Genomic DNA, 22,612 nt, shown 5'->3' with positions numbered 1-22,612 from the left:
AAGAATCATACCCCTCCAGGAAATGCCTGAACCCCCATCGTGTGTGCACCTTCGTATGTTCAATGGAGACTGTGATATGGGGCTGCGGAGGGTCTTTCCAGCAGGGATTTCTTCAGTATAGGCTTAAGGTGGCTTGTTCCTTGACTGCAGAGTTTGTCTTCCTCAACTCCAAGGGGAATGGGCAGTCAGGTTGGCTGAAGTGTGGCTGACCTCAGGGAGCAGCAAAGAAGTCATCATTGTTTGCCTAATGCATATGTAAGGAGTGCAGGGATGAGGGAGCACAGAGCGGGAACCATGCATCCTGCTCACTTCAAAGACTCAACAGGTCTGTAAAATCTTCATATTAATAAAAATACACCTTTTCTGAATTCTGGGAAAGTGCAAGCACTTTAAAAACCTAGAACAGTTTAACCCCAACATAACATAAAAAATCTGGAAGTTGAGTGAGGTAGGACTCATTAGAGTTCAGGACTGGGGTCTGCAAAGCTTCATTCATGTGTGGAGTCCTACCTCCTGTGAGCTGCCCCTGGAGTCCCATGGGGAGCCAGGCAGGTTAAAGAGCAGAGGGTGCAAGCAGGCATTTCCACAGTGCACAAACTGAGAGCATTTGAAAATCAGAATGCCCAACTTTCACTTTTTTTTTTTTCCCTTTAAATTGGGCAGATGCTTTAAAAACCAGACATTTCTTCTTTAATTTGTAGCTGTTAATTCATTTATAAACTACATGTGCTTCATGAGTGATTATGCTAATGTACTTAAGACTATTTAAACCCTTGCACTGATTAGCTTAACCGTTCATTTTAACTACATTGTACAAATAAGATGTTATCTTAAAAATGTGTCTAACAAAACTCCATAATCACAAATATGCTACTCTATTGAATGCAACTATTGGCTTTACTGAATTCAGTCACTTACACTTGAATTTTTAACATTCTGTTTTGCTTTGTATTCATGTATACTATCCGGTGGGACTAGGCTGGTGGAACGCATTTAATGGCAAAAATAACCAGTTAAATTTGTATTTCATCTTGTCTTCAGGCAAAAGAATTTGTGGGGTCACACTCAGCTCATGCATGCAGAGGAGCAAGCAGGCTGTAACCCCTCTGAGGCAGGTGGGATGCACTGGCTCTCTGCCGTGAATTAGCACAACATGGTCCTGGCCCTAGTTTCTGCTCTGAGGTCTGCCAGGTGCTACGGGGCTGCAGGCAAATCACTTAGCCCAGCGGGTCTGGTTTTCCCCATCTGTATGGGGTGATGATGCTCAGCTACCTTCGACGTTTACTGATGAGAAGTGCTGTCTGAGACATAGGCGTTGTTATTAAAGCTATCTGGAATGATGATTTCTTTGGGCAGCCTCATGCTGAAGGTGGCTGAGGCCATTCTGGGCAGGTTCCCCTGGGTCTGCCGTGGTGTCACTTTCGTTGTCTAGTGTCATTTCTTGAGGAAATGATCCAGGGAGTATAAAGAGAAATGAGGATCTGTGCTCCCTCTGTACTGCTCTGAAAGCAGCAAGGGTGTTTTGAGTGATACAAAAAACCTTGTTGCCAGGTTGCAGAAGGTCTCCTGCCAGTAGAGTCCCATGATGTGACTCTGCTGGAGGGACAGATCTCCTCCCTTTTGATTTGGAGAAGGAGCAAACCTGTTCTGCCATCTCTGAGGCAAAATGACAGCGCTCTTTGACATTTTCATTGGTACATCTTTTAAAAATCAGTCTTAAGATTAATTTTAATTAAGAAAGTTTCTGGTTGTGTGTTGCTACATGACCCTGGCATGCCGTGAAGGCAGGAGGGCCATTCTTTTGGGAGGGGGCTGCAGGGCAGAGCGCCCTGGTCCCTGCCTGGCCCACCAGCATCCCAGCCCCATCGGTTATGGGGCAAGGCTACGTGTCCCCCCAGCCCCGGAGGAAGCTGAGGAGGACCAGTGGTAACGAGGATGGACACTTCTGAGTCCTCCCACCCTGGGCACTTGTTTGGGCTGGTTCTTCCTCTGTGCGCTGAGTGCTCTCAGCAGCAGGCATTAGAAACAGTTAACTGAGCTCTAGGCTTTGTGTGAAATAACTGCGAAGGTCAGAGTAAAACACAACATACTTATCTCAACTCATCTGAAAATTACCCTCATCAACAGCATTGTTTATGCCTGATAGGTAGCCTGAGCACCAATTAGGGTTGTCATTTCCTGAGGTGCCATCCGGGGTAGGTGTGCAGGGTGGAGATATGGAGGGAGGGAAGGGGCTCTGTGACAGGGGGGGTGTGTGTGTGGCAGCAGGTCCCCAAGGAGCGGAGCGAGGGCTGCCTGTCCCGCGCTGTTCAGATCCTGTGCCAGCTCACCTTGGCATCCTCTATCCTCCTTCTCTCTGCAGAAATCTCAGAATTATATCACCATTTTTTTTTTTTTTTTTTTTGAGATCTGGTGCTGATAGTTCTGTGTGGAAGAAAACCACCGAGGCGTTTCCTGCCCCAAGATGGCCACTCTCTGGGGCATAGCCACTCAGGCTACCTGTCAGAGAGAAGGTCGGCTTGTGTTGTGATAGTCCTTGTTTCCCTTTGCTATCGGACTTGTGTTCACAAACAGGGGTCAGCCTCCTGCCCATCCTCTTCTTTAGGGGGAAGCTGTGTATTGGGGAGATTGGCGGAAGATATAGAAGAGAAGGAAATGTGGGAAGGTAGTGGCTGGCCTGATCATGGAGGGTGGGATGTGAGAAATACAATAATACACAAAAAAAAAAAAGAGGCAGAAATGAACCAAAGGGACAAGTGAGGGTCTTGAAGGGGTGATAGACAATGACGTTTTAATATTTACATATTTTTCTGTGCCTGATAGATTAATTTTTTTCTGGGAGGCTCTTTGTACCCTGTGCCCTGCCTGGGTACACATGCAGGAAATGGATCTAAACTTGTCCTAAAAATTCACAACTTACGTTGACTATTTTAAGAACCCTGATGAGCAAAAGAAAGCAAATTCATCCCAGGATCCACCAGTGGCATAGAACTATAAGCTCTGCATTGTACCATCAGATAGTGCAAGTGGAAAAAAAAAGTCTGAGATAGACATCTGTATATCTCAACACTATAAAACTACTTTCAAAAATGTGGTCTGGAAGGAACACATGGAAGAAGCTACACTACTTTGCTAAAATGTGAAATTTAGAGACTAGTTTGCCCAAAGGGGCAACTGCTTATACACATACGGCCCTGTCAAGCAGAACCCCTGCACCCGCCCGCTGGGAATAGTGACACCTGTGCACGCGGGTGCTGACTTTTGCATACACAGAAGCTGCTTTTAGGGTGCATGAGTGCAAGCACTCCTCCCTGAACATCTGCAGGTGCGGCTGCATGCAAAGAGACAAAGGGAAGTTGAAAGGAGGCAGTAGTATGTGCCCTTCATGGTAAAAAGTCATGAGTCACACTTCAAAATAGTGTAAGATTCCATGTTTTCAGGCTTATTTCTGCAGCCAGGAAGGCAAGAGTTTCAAGGACAGCAGGTAATAACCTCCAGGAAAGATGACTGTGAGCCCAGCAAAGCACAGGAGCTGACAACCCTGAAACTTGACTCCCAAATGTCTCAAAACAGCTGCAACTGAACTGCCCACAGCACGGATTCAGTGTCGCGCTCTGTGTCACCGTTGAAGTGTAAACCAGGAGAGCCTTTTGCTGTCCTTGTAAGAATGGAGAGTGAAGCAAAGAGCTGCATAGCTTGTGGTGACGCAGCTCCCACAAGAATGGCAGCGCCAACGCAGGGATGTCGCACATCAGCACAGCTTCCTTCATACGCCTGTGTGCAAAGCGCAGCCTAAAAATGTATGTGTGCAGGTTCTGCTTTGAGATAAGGCATGTCAAGGTCAAGCTAGATGTCTAAGGGTTAAACACCCATCTCACTGCAAAATGGGTAACAGTTGCGTTTCAGCATTTATGCTATGTCACTTTTTCGTGTCATAAAGGAGTGGGTTTTTTCTTAAGTAGAGAGATGAGCAGAAAGTACGTTGGATTTTAGGATGGATTATAGAGCAAACTGAAACCAGCTAAACCATGAGTACAAAACCATGCTGCTTTTCCTTTCATGCTGCTAATTAAGGGAGTTAAACATCTTAGCTACTTCCTTTATGAAAAAACAAAAAATACCAAGATTTGTATTTGTATGGACTTTTCTGAAAAATTTTCATGGTCATGACAACCATACTGTATTGCAGGAAAACTTACTACTGAAAAGCAAATAGAGACATCTAAAAAAGAAAGACGATTAAGAAGAGGACCTAGTATATGATTTAATTGGAATCAATGGGAATTGTGCCATTTGCCTTTGGTGGCAGCAGAATCAAAGCTGAAACACCGTCTGTAGTTTATTTTAGATTGCTGCCTGTCTGAGTTTAGATTTCAGATATCTCCACATGGTTCCTTTTCTTTTAACTATCTACAGTTTATGGCAGCAATATATATTCTAAATATTTTCTTCTACCATACGATCAGCTGAGCCTGTAAGGTCTGTAGGTGAGACAAGCCCTTTCTCTTTTTTTTCTGAGAGGGAGGTCTGCAAGGTGTAAGTCTAAAGGGGGTGGGTATTGCACCACAGGAGGATGTGCCTTGGGACCAGGCCTCCAAAGCTGTGTGAATGCAAAGGTGAATGATTCAAGAAAATTGTGCTACTCAGTTCTCAGATAGAGATATGGGGAGCAGAAACCAGCTAAGTGGGCTGGAGACGGAGCAGCTTGTGGGGTGAAAGTCTCAGCAGGTCACTGGCTGAGAACCAGGCTCTAGGGGTAGGAACCAGTGGTGAAGATGGGGTGGAAGAGCCTGATGTTGCCAAATAATTCATTAATCTCTTGGAAAGTGCTGCATTCTTGTGAAGCAGAGCACAGGGGGAAATATCCTCATGCAGGGAAGAAGGAAAAAAATGAGGCCTGAAGTCGAAGAAAGAGACTTGCAGAAGGCAACAGGAAATTGTACCCATCTTGGATAGATGTAACAGTCTGAGTAACACTAACACTTATATTTGAGTAGCAGTACTCTTCTTGCTGGTAAATGTATATGATTATCTTTGGGTGATGAATAAAAAATAGTAGTCACTTAGTCTTTGAGAACAAACAAAGTAGTTACTGAGAAGTCAGCATCTTCTGCAGCCCCTGCCTGCTCTTTAATACTGGTTAGTGGGAAAGGACAGGCTGAGCTCTCTGCAGGAGGTTTAGATAATCAGACAGACAGGGAGAAGTTAGTGGTGAGCACTTGAGACACCAGGTGAGCTGAAGAATAGATAACTTTGATGTTGGAGGGAGAAGAAAAGTTTTAGAAAACAAAATCCAAGAAAAAAGTTGTGAATGTTGGATAAATGGAAATGTCTAAGGGGTCAGGGCACAAAAGTAGCAGCATCCTTGTGGAGGCATATATGGAACTGTGAGCATGTGTTGAGCTTTATAACAACCTACCCAGGAATCACTAAAAAAATCACTAAACAGAAGAGGTGAGGCGCATCTTACAGAAAAAGTTGTAGTTTGCAGAACTTCAGAGTTTCCTGGAGCACTCTTTCTGCCTGACAGGTTTACTGAGGCAGAGTGTCATGGCTGTGTTTTCTCCTTATCCCTTTTTATGTGGTCAGAGGAGAGAAATACCAGACATGAAATAAGCACTCAGCTCTGCTCCAGTCCTCTCAATGGCTAGGATCAAGCCATGGATCAAGCCATAGATTGAGCCTTCGTATTTCCAAGGAATAATGAAAATCATCACAGTCTGCCCCTTATAAACTGTCTCCCACCAATGTGTGTTACTGAAGGTGCCCAGAGCAGACACTATCTGACATTATAATAGAAAGCAACTGATAGGCAATTCTCTCTGCTAGAGCAACCAGAGCTGAAGAGGTAATATAACCTCCTATAAGCAAGGATGAGTGATGACTGAGATGGTTCTATCCCAATAAATTGTACAACACATGCTCTGCTGTCCTTGGTCTGATTCTGCGTTCCTTGAACATTCTAATGTACAAATAATGTTGAGAGGAGTTTTGGGCATCTGGGGAATGTAGCTAAGGCTCGACATATATAAGGTGTTAGCAAATTATTGCCTGAAGCACAAAGGCCACCTGGACTTTACTCTCTACAAAGTTCCAGTGGCAGTAACCAAAGGAGGTTTTGTTGAGTTGCTCTGAGTAGGAAGGACATTTTTACTTTGCCAAAAGAAACTATAATTAGTGGAGCTGAATGCTAATGAGACCATTCAAAACTAAAGTAAGAGTAGCCAATCTCTGTCAATTGATTTGAATAATACCATACTGAAGTTTTAAAAAACCCTCAAACAAAACCAAAGCAAAACACATTGTATCAATTTTTAATTCGTTAACATTGTTCGAGTGTTATTTGCTTTCTGCGTCTCTCAGAGTCACAAATAAATAGGTGGGATCCATCCCCCCAGTTATCTGTACTAGGTTCTCCTTCCTCATTTCAATGTGATTGCATCGTGTTGAAAATGCTTTGGGTGAATGAATGCATTCAGATACTCTTATAAAAAGCTCTAAAGAACGAAAACAGTTAGCAGTATAGGGGACCAGACTATTTACGTTATCTGTTGTTCAGCTTAAAAATTCAGTTTCTCTTTAACAGGTTTTCTCTGTGTGGTTTCATGAAGAAGAAATTTGGGAGGAAGGTTGTGCAGGAGGGTGAAGGGTTCAGGAGCAAGACAGATCTCCACACAGAGTGAAAGTTATCTATTCACTATGAACCCAGAGCCCGACATTTGATGATGACATATGTATCAGCCCAGAGGTAAACACAAAGGAATTTATTAATGTGGGTGGCATGATTGGCATGAAATAGAAATAGTACTTAGCATTTATAAAGTAGTATTATTCTGATTAAATTAAACAATTTTAATATAGGCAGGAAACTGAGGCTTATTAAGGCTTAATGACACACACACAGGGTCACAGTGCAAGTTTCAGGGATAAGCAGCTGAATTAGGAGACCTGACTTCCGTTATAATGCTCTACATTAGATGACAATCCACAACAGAAAGAATGAATGGAAATAAAAAAAGGCAGATGGAGAATGAAAGGAAACGTGAATAAGTGTTTGAAATAAATATATGTGGGGGCAAGAATGAAACTGGTAACTGAAACCTTTGCTCGCTTTTAAAGGGAATTAAATGTATTTGCTTGCAGTGCGTTTGGGCGAACAGGCTACTGAAAAGGATGATGGGGCCTGTGAGAGAAAGTGAAAGCATTGACTGAGGATGTTGCTAAAAGCTGTATTTTTGCCTCCATTTTCAGGAATGAGTAAGAGGACAGATGGCAGAAATTTCCCAAGGGAGAAAAGCGAATTACTAGAGAAGATCAGGATCAGACCTGCAGAGGTGATCATGAAATTGAAATGCCCGAAAACTTGATTTCTCAAGGTCGATATAACCCATGCTTAGGTAACCACCTTCTCTGAATTCTGAGGCAAATGGAACAACATGAGAAAACTAGGAGGTGCCGGAAGACTGGTAAGACTGTAATGTCAGTGATGACCTAGAGAGATCAAAGTACATCATTATCGGCTGGGTGGTTTCTATTTTATGTGCGTTTCTGCACTACAGCTGTTTCTGGAGTTATCAGAGCACTTTCAGCAACATCAGCCACACGGTCTTAGCTCTCTCAGCCTCTCCTCCTGGAAGAACAAGTGTGTCTTGGAGGGCCTTGTTTCAGTAGCACTTTTTTGTTATTATTTGTGTATGTATTGTAGAATATTTGTTGCTTAAGGGTGGGCTGAGAAATGTGTCTTGTGCCTGAAGTGGAAGGTTGTACGTTAGGGAGAAGGCTGCATTTCACAGCATTGGTTGCTCCTGGAAGAGGTCTGGTTGGACTGGAAATTGCTGGAGATTTAGGAAAAGAAGAACAGGAGTTCCTCCTCGCTCACCATAGCTGTTGACCTTATCTCCAGCTGATTTGTGTCCGCTTTCTCTCTACTTTAGGGATAAAGACCCTTTTCAGATATGACCATCAGGCTCCAGCTGTACAGAGGAATGCTATTCTATTCCAGTCTCAGTCTAACAATCAGATTTTGTGAGATGTCTTGTTCCTAATGCCATGGGATCTAAATGCCTGAACATCTTTAAAATCTGTGTTGACTTTGTTCCAATTTTGTCCATCTAGCAATTGCACAAGTGTACACAGTGTCCCTGTGCTTTTGCATCATTTAGGTAAATACTGCAGTGTGAAAAGAGACAATAGCCATAGGGAGGGTGCTGGAAAAGCTGAAGAGGTATATAGTGAGACAGCTTAAATACTGTGGTTTGATTTTTCATAGTTGGCATGATTGCGTGAGAAATACTATATCTACCAAAGAGAATCTGTTTGGTTTTGACTTTTCTGAGGAAATGCAAAGAATTTCAGTGGACTGATATTGTGATTAGAATTTAACTTATGGGCCTTATGGAACAACTGTATATTATAAATGTTACAGAGAGTGGTCAAGCTTATTCAGTGCTGAGGAGCAGGTTTCTAGTTTGAGGGAGCCTCTTCTAAACCAGTGTCCAGTGTGTTGTCATTAGAACTGATCCTTTATCTCTCTTAGTGTATGTCACAGAGAGTTGCCAAGGGAGGTGTGAGCTCCAGGAGATGATCAAAAAGTGCTTTGTTTACCATGTTGTTGGTAATGACTCTTCCTCTTATATCAAATCCTTTTTTCTGGTGATGGGCTTGACAGTCATCTTCCTGGACCCTGGCTGGACTGCTCTGGAAGAATTAATGTCCGAAGTAAGAACAATTTTTGGACAACTAGGAAAAAGCCAGAGAATATTTTGTGCTGGAATTAACAAGTTACTAGTGCTGACCACTGAACTGTGTCAAGAGATGCTTAGGCACTCCTGAATTTCACATAAACTCACTTCTATCTCTCAGAATTTAATTTTTGTTTAACAAAGAGCATTTTTTCTGATATTAAGAAACCACTTGGAATCTCTGTTGTCCCGTACTCATATTATTACTAAGCCTGACTTATAAATATTGAGGGTGTAATATACAGCATGTTACCCTCGTCTAAAAGGTGCAATACTGATGCAAGAAGTCACTTGCCCTGCAAATGTGCCTGGTGTTGCCCGCAATAAATATCTCTTTGAAAGAAAGAATAGATGGAGAAAAGGTCATGTGTGGGTTATGTTGATTGAAGCTATGATTGTGCCCAGTACAGTGAAGGTATTGTTCAGTACTTCTCTTCCTTGTGAAAATACTGCTATTGTAATAGTAGCAACTTGTCTGTGTATCAATTGTCTCTCATGCAAGCAGCATCTGGGGAAGTTCATTCTGCCCCATCACATAACTTAGTGGTGCCTCTTACGTTTGTGGCAAATCCTCCTCCTATATTCTCCGTGAGTGTCATCTGTTCCTGTGATCACACTGCTGGCACTTCTAACTTGATCTGTCTGCATTTCATTAAGGTTCCTCACCAGGCAGTGCTTCTGGATGAAGCTTTGCCCAAAGGCACTCCCTTGCTGGAGGTTAAGAGGGGACATTAGGCCCAACTGTGAGCTGTGTGTGATAATTAAGGTTCACAAGCCTAGGAGTAGCTCTTGTAAGTTTTGCCATGCACTTGAGAAGCTCAACTCCTTCCTGCCTCTGCATTGCTCACAGTGCTTAGTGGTTTAGTGTGGCTGTTCGCACGGGCCTTCCCTGTCCCCTTCCCAGCAGTGCTGGGGAGGAGACTTTGTGCTCACATAGCATCTAAGTCCAGATCAGAGGTGTAGCTCGCTTGAGTAGGATGCAGGTGGTGGGAGTGGGAGTACGCAATCGCTCGCAGTTGCGCTGGGTGACAGCTAACCAAGACGGCTTCCTCCTCCCACGCACAGGGCCCAGCTGAGAAGTGCTGTGAACGCAGTGCCGCTTGGATCGCTTCTCTGTTCTCACTTGCTGTCAAGATGTGCAGCGGGCTCTCAGTCGGAGCGGGTGGGATGAGGTCACGTCCTCTGTACCACATCAGAATGGGAGTGACAAGCATCTCCCATCTCAGTGCATGAGGAGTCAGCTCCCAGAGAGGTTTGGTGGCACTGGCAGTTCTTGGTGTGTTGTCATCCTCTGAAGAGCAAGTTCACTTTGTTCAGACTTATATCCTACACCGAATACTGACCAATACATCGGCAGCAAATATGTCCCTAGGGTTTTCATCCTTCAGTTGTTTAAACCATACTCATGAATGATCAATGTGAAGTGGGCTATGAAGAAGAAAATTAATTCTATCTCAGGTCAATGTTAGGTATTCTGAATATTTAAATCAGCTGTCTATAAAATGGTCAACCTCTTTCTCACCCCATGTCAGGATTTTAGTTTCTTCTTGCATAAGTACGGTATCTGGCTTGATGTGGGCTGAGGCTGGTTGAGTAGACCTGGTTATTGTGTTTGCTTGTGCAGTAATTGAGATTGATACCCACTGAAATCTCAGCAAGAGTTGAATGAAATTTAATTCTATTGCAGTCAAAGGTGCTGTTTTGTATGGTGCCTGGCACAGTGGTCCATTGCTGGGAGTCCTCAGTGCACTGATAATAAAAATAATAAGTAGTAAAGCTGCAGTTGATAATAGTTTAGTGAGGGTGTGTTTTTTGAATTGGGGTTTACAAGAACAAATCCTCATCAGATCTCTTGCTTACCTTTTGAAGAAAATCTTAAAGACTTTTTTTTTTCTCTTAAGTCTATGTTCTTTCTCTTAAGTCTATGTTCTTTTTGTACCCGTGATTCTGTGTACATTGTGTATTGCGAACATTGAGTATGCACCTCTTTCTGAGCTGCAAACTTCTATCATGGATAGAGTACCAGTAGGGATAATAAATAGAAACTGAATTTACTCTTTTTTTTGGGAAGCAATTTACATGTTATGCTTCTGGATCCTAAAGCAAAAGGAAATGTGCTTGACGCTAAAATTGGCTTCGTGGTTCCAGTTTTCTCAGCTCTGCACCACCTGCCTCTAATCAAACTGTCCAATTACAGGAAACAATTGTTTTCTTGCTTTCTGTTAAGTGCAGAAATTCATCCACTAAAGGACTTTTTACCAAATGTTGCTTTTAACAAAACCACTTTCACAATTTGTTTGAAAAAATTGTGCTGATGTTTATGTCCAGCATGCATGTTAAAATTCGAACATATGGTCACCAAGATCCACACAAGGTCGTTCACGAAATAGTAGTATCTTAACTTATTGTAGGGTTTGGAAATCTCTATTGTGTTGGGAGCAACTCAGTGGACATTAATAGAGTTTCACTATTGTTGTGAATCAGGCCCTGACGTATAATTATCACGTACATGAAGAGCACTGATAATACAGAAGGGAAATGGGTCTCCCTAGATTTGCTCTCTTAATGTGAGACAATGACTTCAGGCTATTTCTGAGCTGCAAATCTCACAGGTGAAGTCTTGCTGGAGTAAAATAAAGTATAATAAAAAGCAGAGTAAGAGGATCCAGCTTTGGTTAGCAATGCTTGCCTTGCAAAACTAGATTTCAAACCAAATTACAGCATTAACAGAGTCAGTCCTACAGAAATATATGAGTGAGATCACATAGAGAAAGTGAATACACAACTTGTCCTCTCTCATTTTGACAATGATGTTTACATGTCTTCACCTAACAACTGCTTTTTATCTGCAAAAACCAGATTGATAAGGAAAATACTAACAATATCCTCTATAATTTAGGAGCCTACCAATTATACTAAAGGTATTTGACTGCCTCAGAAACCTTGTATGAAATAAAATAGACTAGGTAAGAGTGTAATGATCCTAGTTAAGAGGCCTGTATAAAAAGACATTTAAAACACTGTAAAATTTCCTTGAGAGGCATAAGACAGTTACTGGAAACTACTGAGTAGAGGAAACATGAGGAGCTACTATTCACTGTCTCATAACATGAGAAGGTGGGGGGTATTCTATGAAATTGACAGTCGATAAATGCAAAACAGATAAATGAGTGACTCGTAGGCATTAACTAGTAAGCCATCAGCATGTGGAATTAATTTCCATAGGAAATCTGTATTAAACTGCAGCACAATTGGCAGCATTGCTACAGCCAAGTTGAGAGGAGTGATGTACTAAAAACTCCTTTTTATTTCCAAAATGTGTTTAATATGTGTCTGTGTACTCACATACAACTTGCAGCTATGCTAACTGGATCAATAGACTGCGATTTCCTCTGTTAGTCGAATCAGTGAGGAGGTGTTTGGTATACACTAGAAAAAGCTTTGGAAATTGGATACAATGGACTATATGAGAAATTCTCTTTGTCTTCATAACTGTACTTGTCTATGACTTTTTCTTTCTCCCACATTTTCCAATTTTTCTGCCTTTTAAATCAAGATCAAGTAGGGAACAATGCTGGAGATTTCTATGTTGGCTGGCTTGTACTGTTTAGCAACTTTTTGTTTGTGTGCTGAAGTGGGGGTTGGGGAATATATCAGTTTATTCCTGTTATTTCCAAGATTGCTTTAGTCATGCTTGGAACGGTTAATCTTGCTGCATTTATATGGATAGTGCAGTGGTATATAAGATAAGAATAAAAATTCAGTAACTGTAGAACAAATCTCCATTGCTTTTAAAGTGAATAAAAGAGAAGAGTAACCTAACACAAAGCAAATGTTGCTTGCAGTGCAGTAAAACCCAGACAAAATCTGAAATGCTCCATGAAAAGGAAACCAGCATGTTTACCGATTGTTATTCCTGTGGCATGGGTGTTTCGTTTCATTATGTAACCTGTTATTTATTATAGTGCCCATCAACATAGTAACATCCATTCTTCTTATGATGGGTGCAATGTATTTTATATATGTTAGCCAAACAGCGTGAACAAATACAGCCTGACTTCTCTGGAACTCTTAGCTCCAGAGACCTGAGAAGCCAACCTAATACCCTGAATGACAATTGCTGAGGTCCAGTGGAAAGTAGGTGTGAAGAGATGCAATTCCCAACATTACATTGCAGTTTGTGCCTATGTCTGTTTCTGAAAGGGGATATAAGGTTTGGTCCTAAATCTTCGGCAATGCAGAGAGGAGGATTTGGAGAGCAACAGAGGTTCAGGGCAGTGGATAGTGTTACCTAAGGATTCTTCATATGGGTGAATAGGAACATAGGTATGTATGTTCTATGTGTTCCACATGTATGCACATCTATATGGAGTTTTTAAAGTTATAAGAATTTGGAATGGTGGATATGAAGGTACTGGGGAAAGAGTAAGGTTAGTGGGTTGCAATACAAGGGTGAGGGGTATGGGTATAGAAGATGCTCTGGCATAGACACTAGAAATGCTGGGAATTGGCAGGAATAAAGTATCATACAGGGATAACTCCATCATTGTAAAACCTTGTCTCTTGTCATAAATTGACCCTGTTTTTCCTGCTGAAGCAGGGAAAGGTTGTGATCTGATTTCCAAGTTTCCTTTCCTATATTCTACTTGAGTGGTCATCCACTGTTGGTGTCTTGCTGTCCCGTTTGAAACATGGTCATCCTGCCAAGTGTGTGCGTACACACGTCTGCCTGCACAGAGGCTAACTGCTAGCCCAGCCCTGCCTCCAGGGACCTGACGATCTTTGTGTCTTTCAGTGCATGTTCAAGATCGGGAAACAAAAGAGAAATGGTATGCTTAAAGAAAGAAAGAAGGATAAAAGCAGAATTTCAAAGCAGAGGAGGTTCTGCAGGTCCCATAGTGATGCTTCCCACCTGGAAACATGTGCTGCAAATCCTGCGTGCCCGATGGCAGTGCAGTCTTTTCCTGCTGCGTGGTGGGGGCAGTGGGCACTATGCAATGTGAGAGTTGAGACAGAGAGCAGTGAAAGCCTCAGCCTGCTGTGAGGACTCCATGAGGGGGAAGGAAGTCTCTGCACATCAGAAAAAGCTTTTGTCTAGAATTTCTGCTATTTCCAGTTGTTGCAGGTCCTGGTGCATAAACCTTCCAGTGTGCTACACTGGAAGGATCTCAGTTACACAGGTCTACTTACGCAGGAGGAATATACTCATTATTATGGTTTCATACCCTTCAGCTCACTCTGGGATTGTCCCTGGGCAACGAAAGTTTTATATGAAAGAAAGAAGCACACATGAATCGGCCAGATACCATTGTTGCTTCCTGCCCTTCATGCTCCATCTTACTGCATTTTTCCCACATTTGTCACTAACCAGAATGGTATTTTGGTGTGGGGCTTGCAACTCATTTAGACCTATAGTAATAAAAGCCCTGAGTTTAAATATGCATGTCTAACTTTCCCTTTTGGAAAAAAATGGTGAAGAAAAAAGATTTTTGACATACATGTGTCACATTACTTACATAGCAATGTCCACTATCCTGCAAGAACTGAACCAGGGTCCAGCAAGTCCAACTACCAGCAGGTGCCCCCAGATGGCTTCAGAAGATTTAAGAAACATGACCTTTGATGTAGTGCAGAACATGGGCTGAAGTATCACCGTGTTAGCAAAGACTGGCCATGTGATTTTTAACCAAGTAATTGCCACTGCCAGTGACACAACATTGGAAAAAGCTCGTAGGTCATAAATGTCAACTAGTGATAGAAACCAGTGATCCTCCTTTTGAACTAAAAGCAAGAACTATTGGTCAGCCGTCCCTGTGCCAATTCCCTTGTGGATCTGAACAGTAATTGGTTTTATATTTAATTGTATTGGTCAAAACTGTAATGAGCAAATTTAGCCTTTTTATTCTGGTCACAATGCAAGTAGTTTCTATAAAGAGACATAGGCTGCAAGATTATGATACTGGTCACGTGGCTTTTTGAGTGGGTAGCTGAAACACTTTAAGTAACCAAAAATAATAGTAGGGAACATACGATAGCTTTTTGTTAGGATTTCCATTTCATAGGACAGTCTTTAGCTAGCTATTCATGCTGAAATTCATTACTTTCAGGACTCACAAATATATTTTATGACTATCTAACAGCTTGTCTGCGTATTGGAACACAACCTTACAAGTAGCAGCACAGAAGCATTCGCAAAATTAATTTAATTAGTATTCTACCGGCTCTGAAGCTTGACTACTGTGAATAGGTGTTGCACAGGCAGTATAGTTTAATGGTTCCTGGGGTATCTTAACTCTGGACTCCACAAACTAGTTTTTCAGTCTCTATGCTTGTGGAAAGAGGGTCACAAAATCTTTCAGTCTGCCCAGCTGTAAAACGGTGTGCATATATTTAGGTAGCTTAACTAAAATTGGTAGCATGCATTGAAATATGTGGATGAAAGCTGCTTTACAGTGTAAGCACAAAGTATTATGATTAGAAACATTATTACATTATCAGCAGTGTGGCTTACAATGAAAAATCATGAACTTCTGGCTTTAAGAGCTGGGTCTTTTTGTTTTAAAATAAGTATTCAAGAAATTTAAAATAGACAAAATAAGGACATAGATGTAAAACAAATAACAGTGATGTTAACTTTATTAAAAAGCTTCTTTGTGGTATCAGGCAGGAAGTGAAACTGCTTTCAAACTGCAAATATTTCTCAATCATTTCATGCACCAGCAATCTTTGTAATAGGTTTTCTGTTGGTTTTTGCAAAATGTTCAGATGAGCAGATAAAAGTTCAGACACAAGGGGAAAGGCAGTCATTTTTCTTGGATTTCACTAGCTGTATGTTTCATTCTGTGATTCAAAGTGACCTTAGAGTCCATCTTGAAGAACAGATGTGCACACTGAAAGTCTGAGCCCTAACTATTTTTATAGGGTCATTCCTTTTTATAAACCAGCCCTGCTATATGCTGGTAGCCAGCTAACCAGCTTTGGGTGTTGACTCATGCTTGGTGACAGAGTTCAGTCAGAGATAGCTGAAGTAGAAACGGCTCCCAGCTATCTTCCCCACCCTTTGCTGGGGATGCTGCCTTGCCACAGGGCTGGCTGAATGTGGTGTGTGCCTGCACCCCAGCCAGGGGAGCTTACAGCCTGCTGTACTCCTGTAAGCTCCTGCTGGTTTCAGGCTGTAAACCCTGCTGACTCAAGAGGGGATACTTGTTCTGCTAAACTGTCCCTGGGATGGTAGCTTCCAACAGAGGGACAGAGGCGACAGCTGGCAATGGTAAATGCTTCATCCATCCCAGTTAAATCTGCCAGTGAATGGAATAAACACTTTTAGGTTTTGTGCTACTTGGAGCTACTTTTCTGGCTCTATGTCGTGTTATGTCAATCCCAAAGGGTAATGTGCAAAAGTATTGAGCACTTAAAGATACTAAATGCCCTTACTCAGTGAATTAATGGGGCTTGAGAGCACTTGGCAATGGGACTGCTCAAAAAAACTTCCATTAAAACTGTTGTTTGACAGAAAAATAGGGTTTTTTTCATTAAAAATGGAAAGCTAGAAGACTGAAACTTCAGCTAGCATATTCACTGCTGCAGCTGGATCAGACTCGGAAAACACAAGGACTAAGTGTTAATTAGATATCTCTAGACTCAGTAATTCTTGCTAAAAATGCTGCATGTGGGGCATCTAGAAGAACAGCAGGTGTTGTGGTAGATTTTACTTGTCTAATCTTATAGTTTCTAGACACTACCGCTCCAGTCTCCACATTTATTCAACCAACAAAGATTTATTCTTGCTGTACAAAAATGGAAATAAAAAAGTAAAAAAAGCACATGCCATTCTAAATTTCCAAGGTAATTCCATTTCACAGTGTTCAGTTACTTTGAACATTTATTGGGTTACATTTCAGTCAAATGTTTGTCTAAATTTTGACAAATTGAACTCTTGGTAAATTAAGAGAAAATTAAGTTTTTGAAAACGTTTGCAGACCTTTTCTGAGGATGAAAACACCTTAATTTTTGTAAGAAGATATATGTTAAAAATGTCTACCGGGTTTAGACACTGTCCCAGTATTTGGGAGAGCTGGATTCGATTCTCTGTTTGTTGTATGGTTTTCAACATATCACTTAGTTTTCTAGTGCCTCACTTCAGCATCTGTAAAACAGGGCTGTTGTGTTTAGGTTGCAGAGGTGTTGCGGAGATCAGTACATTGAAGAGTGTGATGTGGTCAATTACTGTGGTTGTATAGGACAGTGAAAAGTCTGAAGGCTGTACATTTGCTGTTACCTGGATTCCTATTCTTGACATTTTGCTTTGCCAAACAGGGAAAAATCACAAAATTCTGTAAAATCATAGCAATCTGCTGTTCCTGCTCTATTTGTGTGCTCCAAAGACTGTAAAGTTTTATTAGAATCTTTGCAGTGACTTCATATACTTTGTGTTGGACTTTAATGACCTCAGGACCCGTATACACCAATGTATTTATTGTTGTGTGCCAAACATCCTCACATTTCAGAGACTGATCTCAGGACTACTGAGGGCTTGTCAAAGTCTTCTTTCATTAGATAGTTAGCGTTTGTTTGATATCCACAAATTTCACAAGCATGATGCTAACAGGAAGAAAAGCATTTAGTATCTAAAAGGGATTGCTCCATTTGCTCCACTCACTCCTCAAAACTTTGAGATAGCTAATGATAGTGAGGTAAAGCCTACCCATATCATGCTGCATTACAGGAGGGCAAACAGACCCCTCAGTATGACAGGTGATACCAGTCATAGGACAAGACAACTAAAAGGAGGGGATAGAGCCTCTCCAAGACTTGCAGGGAGTTGGTGGCTGCAGGCTGTTCTCTGGACGTTCCAGGTACCGTGATTCATTATCGTTAGTGCACTGTTTGCACAGCATTTGTGAATACTGTAGAAATGTTTATAAACAAGTGTCAGATGACAGAAGTATTATCTGATGAGCTCTCTAGTCACACAAACTGCAGATCAAGAGGCACCGATGATGATGAGAAGCTGAATGATGTCTTGCACAATTTAGAAGCAATGGAAAGGGGTGGTGTGGTTTGCACCTGAATGAGTTCATCTGCTCCAGATGATTCAGTTCTTAAATCTGTTTTTGGTGGAGCAGGTTGGGAGTTTTAAAATCATAGGATCGTTCAGGTTACAAGGGCCCTTAGAAAGTCTCTTGTCAAACCTTCTACTCAAAGTGGGATCAGCTGAAAGATCAGACCAGGTTGCCCAGGGCTTTGTCCAGTCAGGTATTGAAAACCCCCAAGAATGGAGATTGCGCAACCTCTTTGGGCAACCTGTTCCCCTGCTTGGTTTCAACTGCTTTTATTGTGAAAAAATATTTTTCCTCAGATCCAGTCTGAACCCCTCTTCTTACAACTTATGCTCATTGTCCTGCCACTATGTACTGCTGTGAAGAACATCTCCTTGATACATCTACATCTCCTTGATAACCTCCTCATAAGCACTGGGGGACTGCTGTTAGTTCCCCCAAAGCCATCTCTTCTCCAGGCTGGACAAGCCCACCTCCCTCAGCCTCTGCTCAATGGGCAAGTGCTCCAGCCCTGATGGCCTTCTGCTGAGCTCTGGTTTGTTGATGTGCTGCTTTTTCATCCTACAGATTTACAGGAAGAAACCTAGTTCCTTCAAAATAAAAATTTTCCACGGGAAATTTCAGTTTTCCTTGTAGAAAACTGTTTCCAGTTCAAATGTGGTCCATGCAGCCAACCAATGGGCTGCAGGGCTTCTGGCCTCACAGGCTCTGCAGCGTTGCAGCCACAGTCGGGGCAGATTGTCAGCTGGCATTGACGAGGGTCTCACTCAGTTCCAGGACTGCTGAAACATTACTCTGGAGTTTCCAAAATGAGGTACTGTGTAATTTCAGGGAGGAAAATTTCCAAAAGTGCAACATTTTCTTCTCCGAATTGACTTCTCCTTCAGTTCCCCTTTTTCCTCCCCTCAGAAGTAATTTTCTTCAGAATCGACTTTGTATAATGCACAGGTTGAACCTAGAAATCCTTTTATTTTAATTTACTTAGAGGATTGTGAGAAATGGGCAGGAGACCCTGTCATTAGTAAGGTTTGTTTAACAGAGCAAAACTATTTCCCTCTTTACTGTCGACTTCAGATTCTGAACAATTATTAACTTGTAGCCTTCCGTCTTCCTTCCTTCCTTTTTTCTTTATAGTTGGACCTAACGTTTTGCATTTCTCTCTTATCTGCTGCTTTCAACATTAATAGTGATTTTTTGTGGGATCTCAGAGGCAGAAAGCAGAGGGTGTTCTAGAGGGGATGTTAAAGTAGGATGTTAAAGTAACAGTAATATAATTAATTATTGATTTTTATTAATAATTGTTCACATGCAGGCCAACTCAGAATGTCCCAGGCAAGCTCGAGAAGCGGTTGTGTTGCTAGTCCTGGTGTACCATCTAAATCTGCTTCCTTTCCTTCTGTCACCATCCCTGCTCTATCACCAGACCAACAGTCATGTGAACTTGGGGGTGACTGAGGTAGGTGATATCGTCAGAAAAACCATACATTTATGCCTGGTATGACTTTGTATTAAGAAAGTGAGGCAAAGAGCCAGTAAATTTCATTCATCCACAGAAGGTGCCTTGCAGCGTGAGGTTGAGCTGGTGACTTCCGTGCCATGGGAGGCTGTAAATGTGAATGCCGTGCTGGATTGAAAAGGGCCTAGAAAATGTTATGAACAGTTGTAACATTTGAAGTAATAAGACGGGCTTAATTAAATCTCATATTTCAGGACATTGCCTAGTCTCTGTAGGGATCAGAAAGGATTTTCCCTTATCCACATACAGCATTTTGTAATTGGCCAGGTGCATTATGGGGTTATTGTCTTTCTCTAAATCTGAGGCAGTGATTAAATGCTTCTGCTAGGAGCGGGATGCTGGATGTGAGTGGCTGGCCTGATGTGGCATGGCACGGTCTTCCTTTAGATTGTTAGCTGCTTTCCCTTGTGATTTTTATTGTGATTCTAGCAATATTTGATGTTTTTCTAGCTCCCAGATGAAGGTAAGGGCATTGAGAATCTCAGGTTTCACCATGATACTAGTTTGTTAGCCCTTTTATTGGTACCGTAAGGTTTGGAAACATGACCAAAACCTTTGAAATAGAAGAAAAGCCAGGACATATTTTACTTCATTGTATATTGATTGCATTGATTGCTAAGATTGTCTTTGCATGTCCCAGCTCAGAGCAACTACATAATCCATAACTTGTCCTGTAGTGAAAACAAGTGAATCAAGTGGGATAATGTTCCTGACCTTTGAAGTGCTCTGAGAGATGGATAAGAAGGTGGATTTTACGCCTGCATGTTCTTCATGGCTGCACTAGTTGTGACCACAAAACTATTTCTACCTAGACATTCAGTGTTCATGTAGCTGAAAACCTGTAACGCTTTAGTCTTTTGGGATGGCTGAGAGGAGAATCTAGGCCCAAAGCTAGATGTTTACATATGCCTGCTTAACTGCTACCTGGCATATGACCCAGCTTCTTGGAGACTTATGTTGCTGCATTGATCTCCCACATTCTTGAAGTCCTAATGTGGTCATGCGAAAGATATAGGCATCTGAAACGGTGGCTCTCTCGATGCAGGGCAGACGTGAGGTGTTAGGTCTCAGCCAGGATGTGCCTGTATTCTGTTATCCTGGTGGGAAGTGCTGGGGGCACTAGCTGGGAGTTTATGTACCACTGTGTATAAAATGCTTGTAGCAGGCACACCATGTGTTTCTGACTGCTGTGTACAGATGCATAACCTTTTAGGGTTTTACACTGGGGGCAGCCACCAGTTGTATCCATCCGCCAGTTGCTCATGGTGCCACAGAATGTGAAAGGTCATTTTACTGGGGCAGGAGAGTGTGGAAGAGAGTCAGAGGAAACTTGGCCAGCCTGTTGTATCTTGCCTGGTTGAACAAGGCATGTTAAAAGCAGTCCAATTCCTGTGCTGTATTTCTACAGAAAGGCCAAGATTGCTTTAATAAAGGACCTTTTGTTAAAAGATCTCTCTAAAATCCTTTTTAAGGGATTTATAAATCATTAAGATTGCTACTAATTGTCACTGATCATTGTTCACAGTGAACTAGGAGCAAAATATAATTTTCTTAAATAAGGAAGGGCCAGTCCCTACCTGAAGTGGTTACAGTTATTGCCCAGCGTATGGGTGATGCAGGGAATATGAAAATGATCCCAAATTAGTTTAGTGTGGAAACTTCTGATAATGTTTTAATGATATGGACTTTATGCAAAAATTTAGCTTTCTTCTCAGTAATTAACGCTTGTGAAAGGTTTAGTATTTATTTATTGAATATGCTGCGATACTGGCACATGAGCAGAATAATAAGGGACTGTGTATGCGTGAAAGTTTTCACCTGCATGTTGACCTTTAATTCTTTTTTTAAATGCTGAACGATAAGGTTCATTCTAAATTAAAATAAGAAGATGGGTTATCCCTCCAGAGTGATGGTGGTAAAAAATTTGTGTTGTATTAATTTCCTCTTAACTGTTTCCAAGACAATGACATAATGAAACATTTGGGTTGTGTGCAGAAATCGAAACTGCACTATTCACTTTGGTACCTGCAGGTCTTTGTAGAGTAAATTTGCAGTGTATGAAAAAATTCTTTGCAGAATTTGCAGAAGCTTGTCTGGTGCGCATATGTATCTGTGTATTAATAAAATTATTTGCTTTTAAGTGAAAGTAAATGAAGAAAAAATACTAATGACACCCAGAGCCAGTGCAAAATGGTTTCAGTTTCTTGAACAGGGGACCTAGATGTGAATCATCATATTTCCACTGTCAGAAAAACCTGAGCATTTTTTCCTCAGGGTAATAAAGGTACATGTCAACTGTCTGATTACAAAAGCTCAGTGAAGGCAACACGTTAGTTTTACCATGAGGTAAACTCCCTCAGGTCAACCCCAGGCAGGGGTACAGCACTCATCTTGGCAAGCCATCTCATGGTAAGACTTGTAGTGCATCATCGTCACTATTTTTTCACCTCAAGGTAGCTGACGTGCCTGTTAGCTACCCTGAGGTAAAAATGCAGCCTCTTTATCAGCAAGCACCAGCCCTTAGATGCATACGTGCGGGCCAACACTGTGCTCCCTGGTTGTCCCCAGGTGTGACAGTCAGCCTGTACCTTTGCCTACCCCAACTCTTTCTGCCTCTCCAGTGGTTTTCAAGACACAGAGTAAGTCTAGTGTCCCTCGTGAATTCATTTCAACCCAGTTCTTTCACAAAATCTGACTTGTAAAAGCTCTCAGACTGTTAGAGGGGCCCTTTTAACTAGTTTCTGAAACATGTAATATAGGAAATCACCATGTGGTGTGTATTCTGCAGTCCTGAATGCACTGTAGACACTCAGGGCTCCTTGCATCATGCTTTTTCCCCCTCGTGGGCTCTCTTCAGGCTCCTCTCCCATCTACTGCTTCTGCAGGTGTTCCTGCTGGCCACAGTTTTGTCCTCTTATGCTTGGAGTATCCCCATTTCCGTCCCTACCAGAAAATAGGGACTTCGCAGAATCACAGAATCACAGACTGGTAGGGGTTGGAAGGGACATCTGGAGGTCATCTAGTCTAGCCTCACTGCTAAAGCAGGTTCACCTACAGTAGGTCGCACAGGACTGCATCCAGGCCGGTTTTGAGTATCTCCAGGGAAGGAAACTCTACAACCTCCCTGGGCAGCCTGTTCCGTTGCTCTGTCACCCTCAATGCAAGGAAGCTTTTCCTCATGTTGAGGTGGAACTTCCTGTGCTCCAGTTTGTGCCCGTTGCATCTCGTCCTGTCACTGGACACCACTGAAAAGAGCCTGGCCCCATCCTCTTGACACCCACCCTTTAGATATTTAT

The sequence above is a fragment of the Leptosomus discolor genome, chromosome 2 (assembly GCF_034619465.1).
Source record: "Leptosomus discolor isolate bLepDis1 chromosome 2, bLepDis1.hap2, whole genome shotgun sequence".
Lineage (NCBI taxonomy): Eukaryota > Metazoa > Chordata > Aves > Leptosomiformes > Leptosomidae > Leptosomus > Leptosomus discolor.
Note: the sequence above shows the minus strand (reverse complement) of the source record.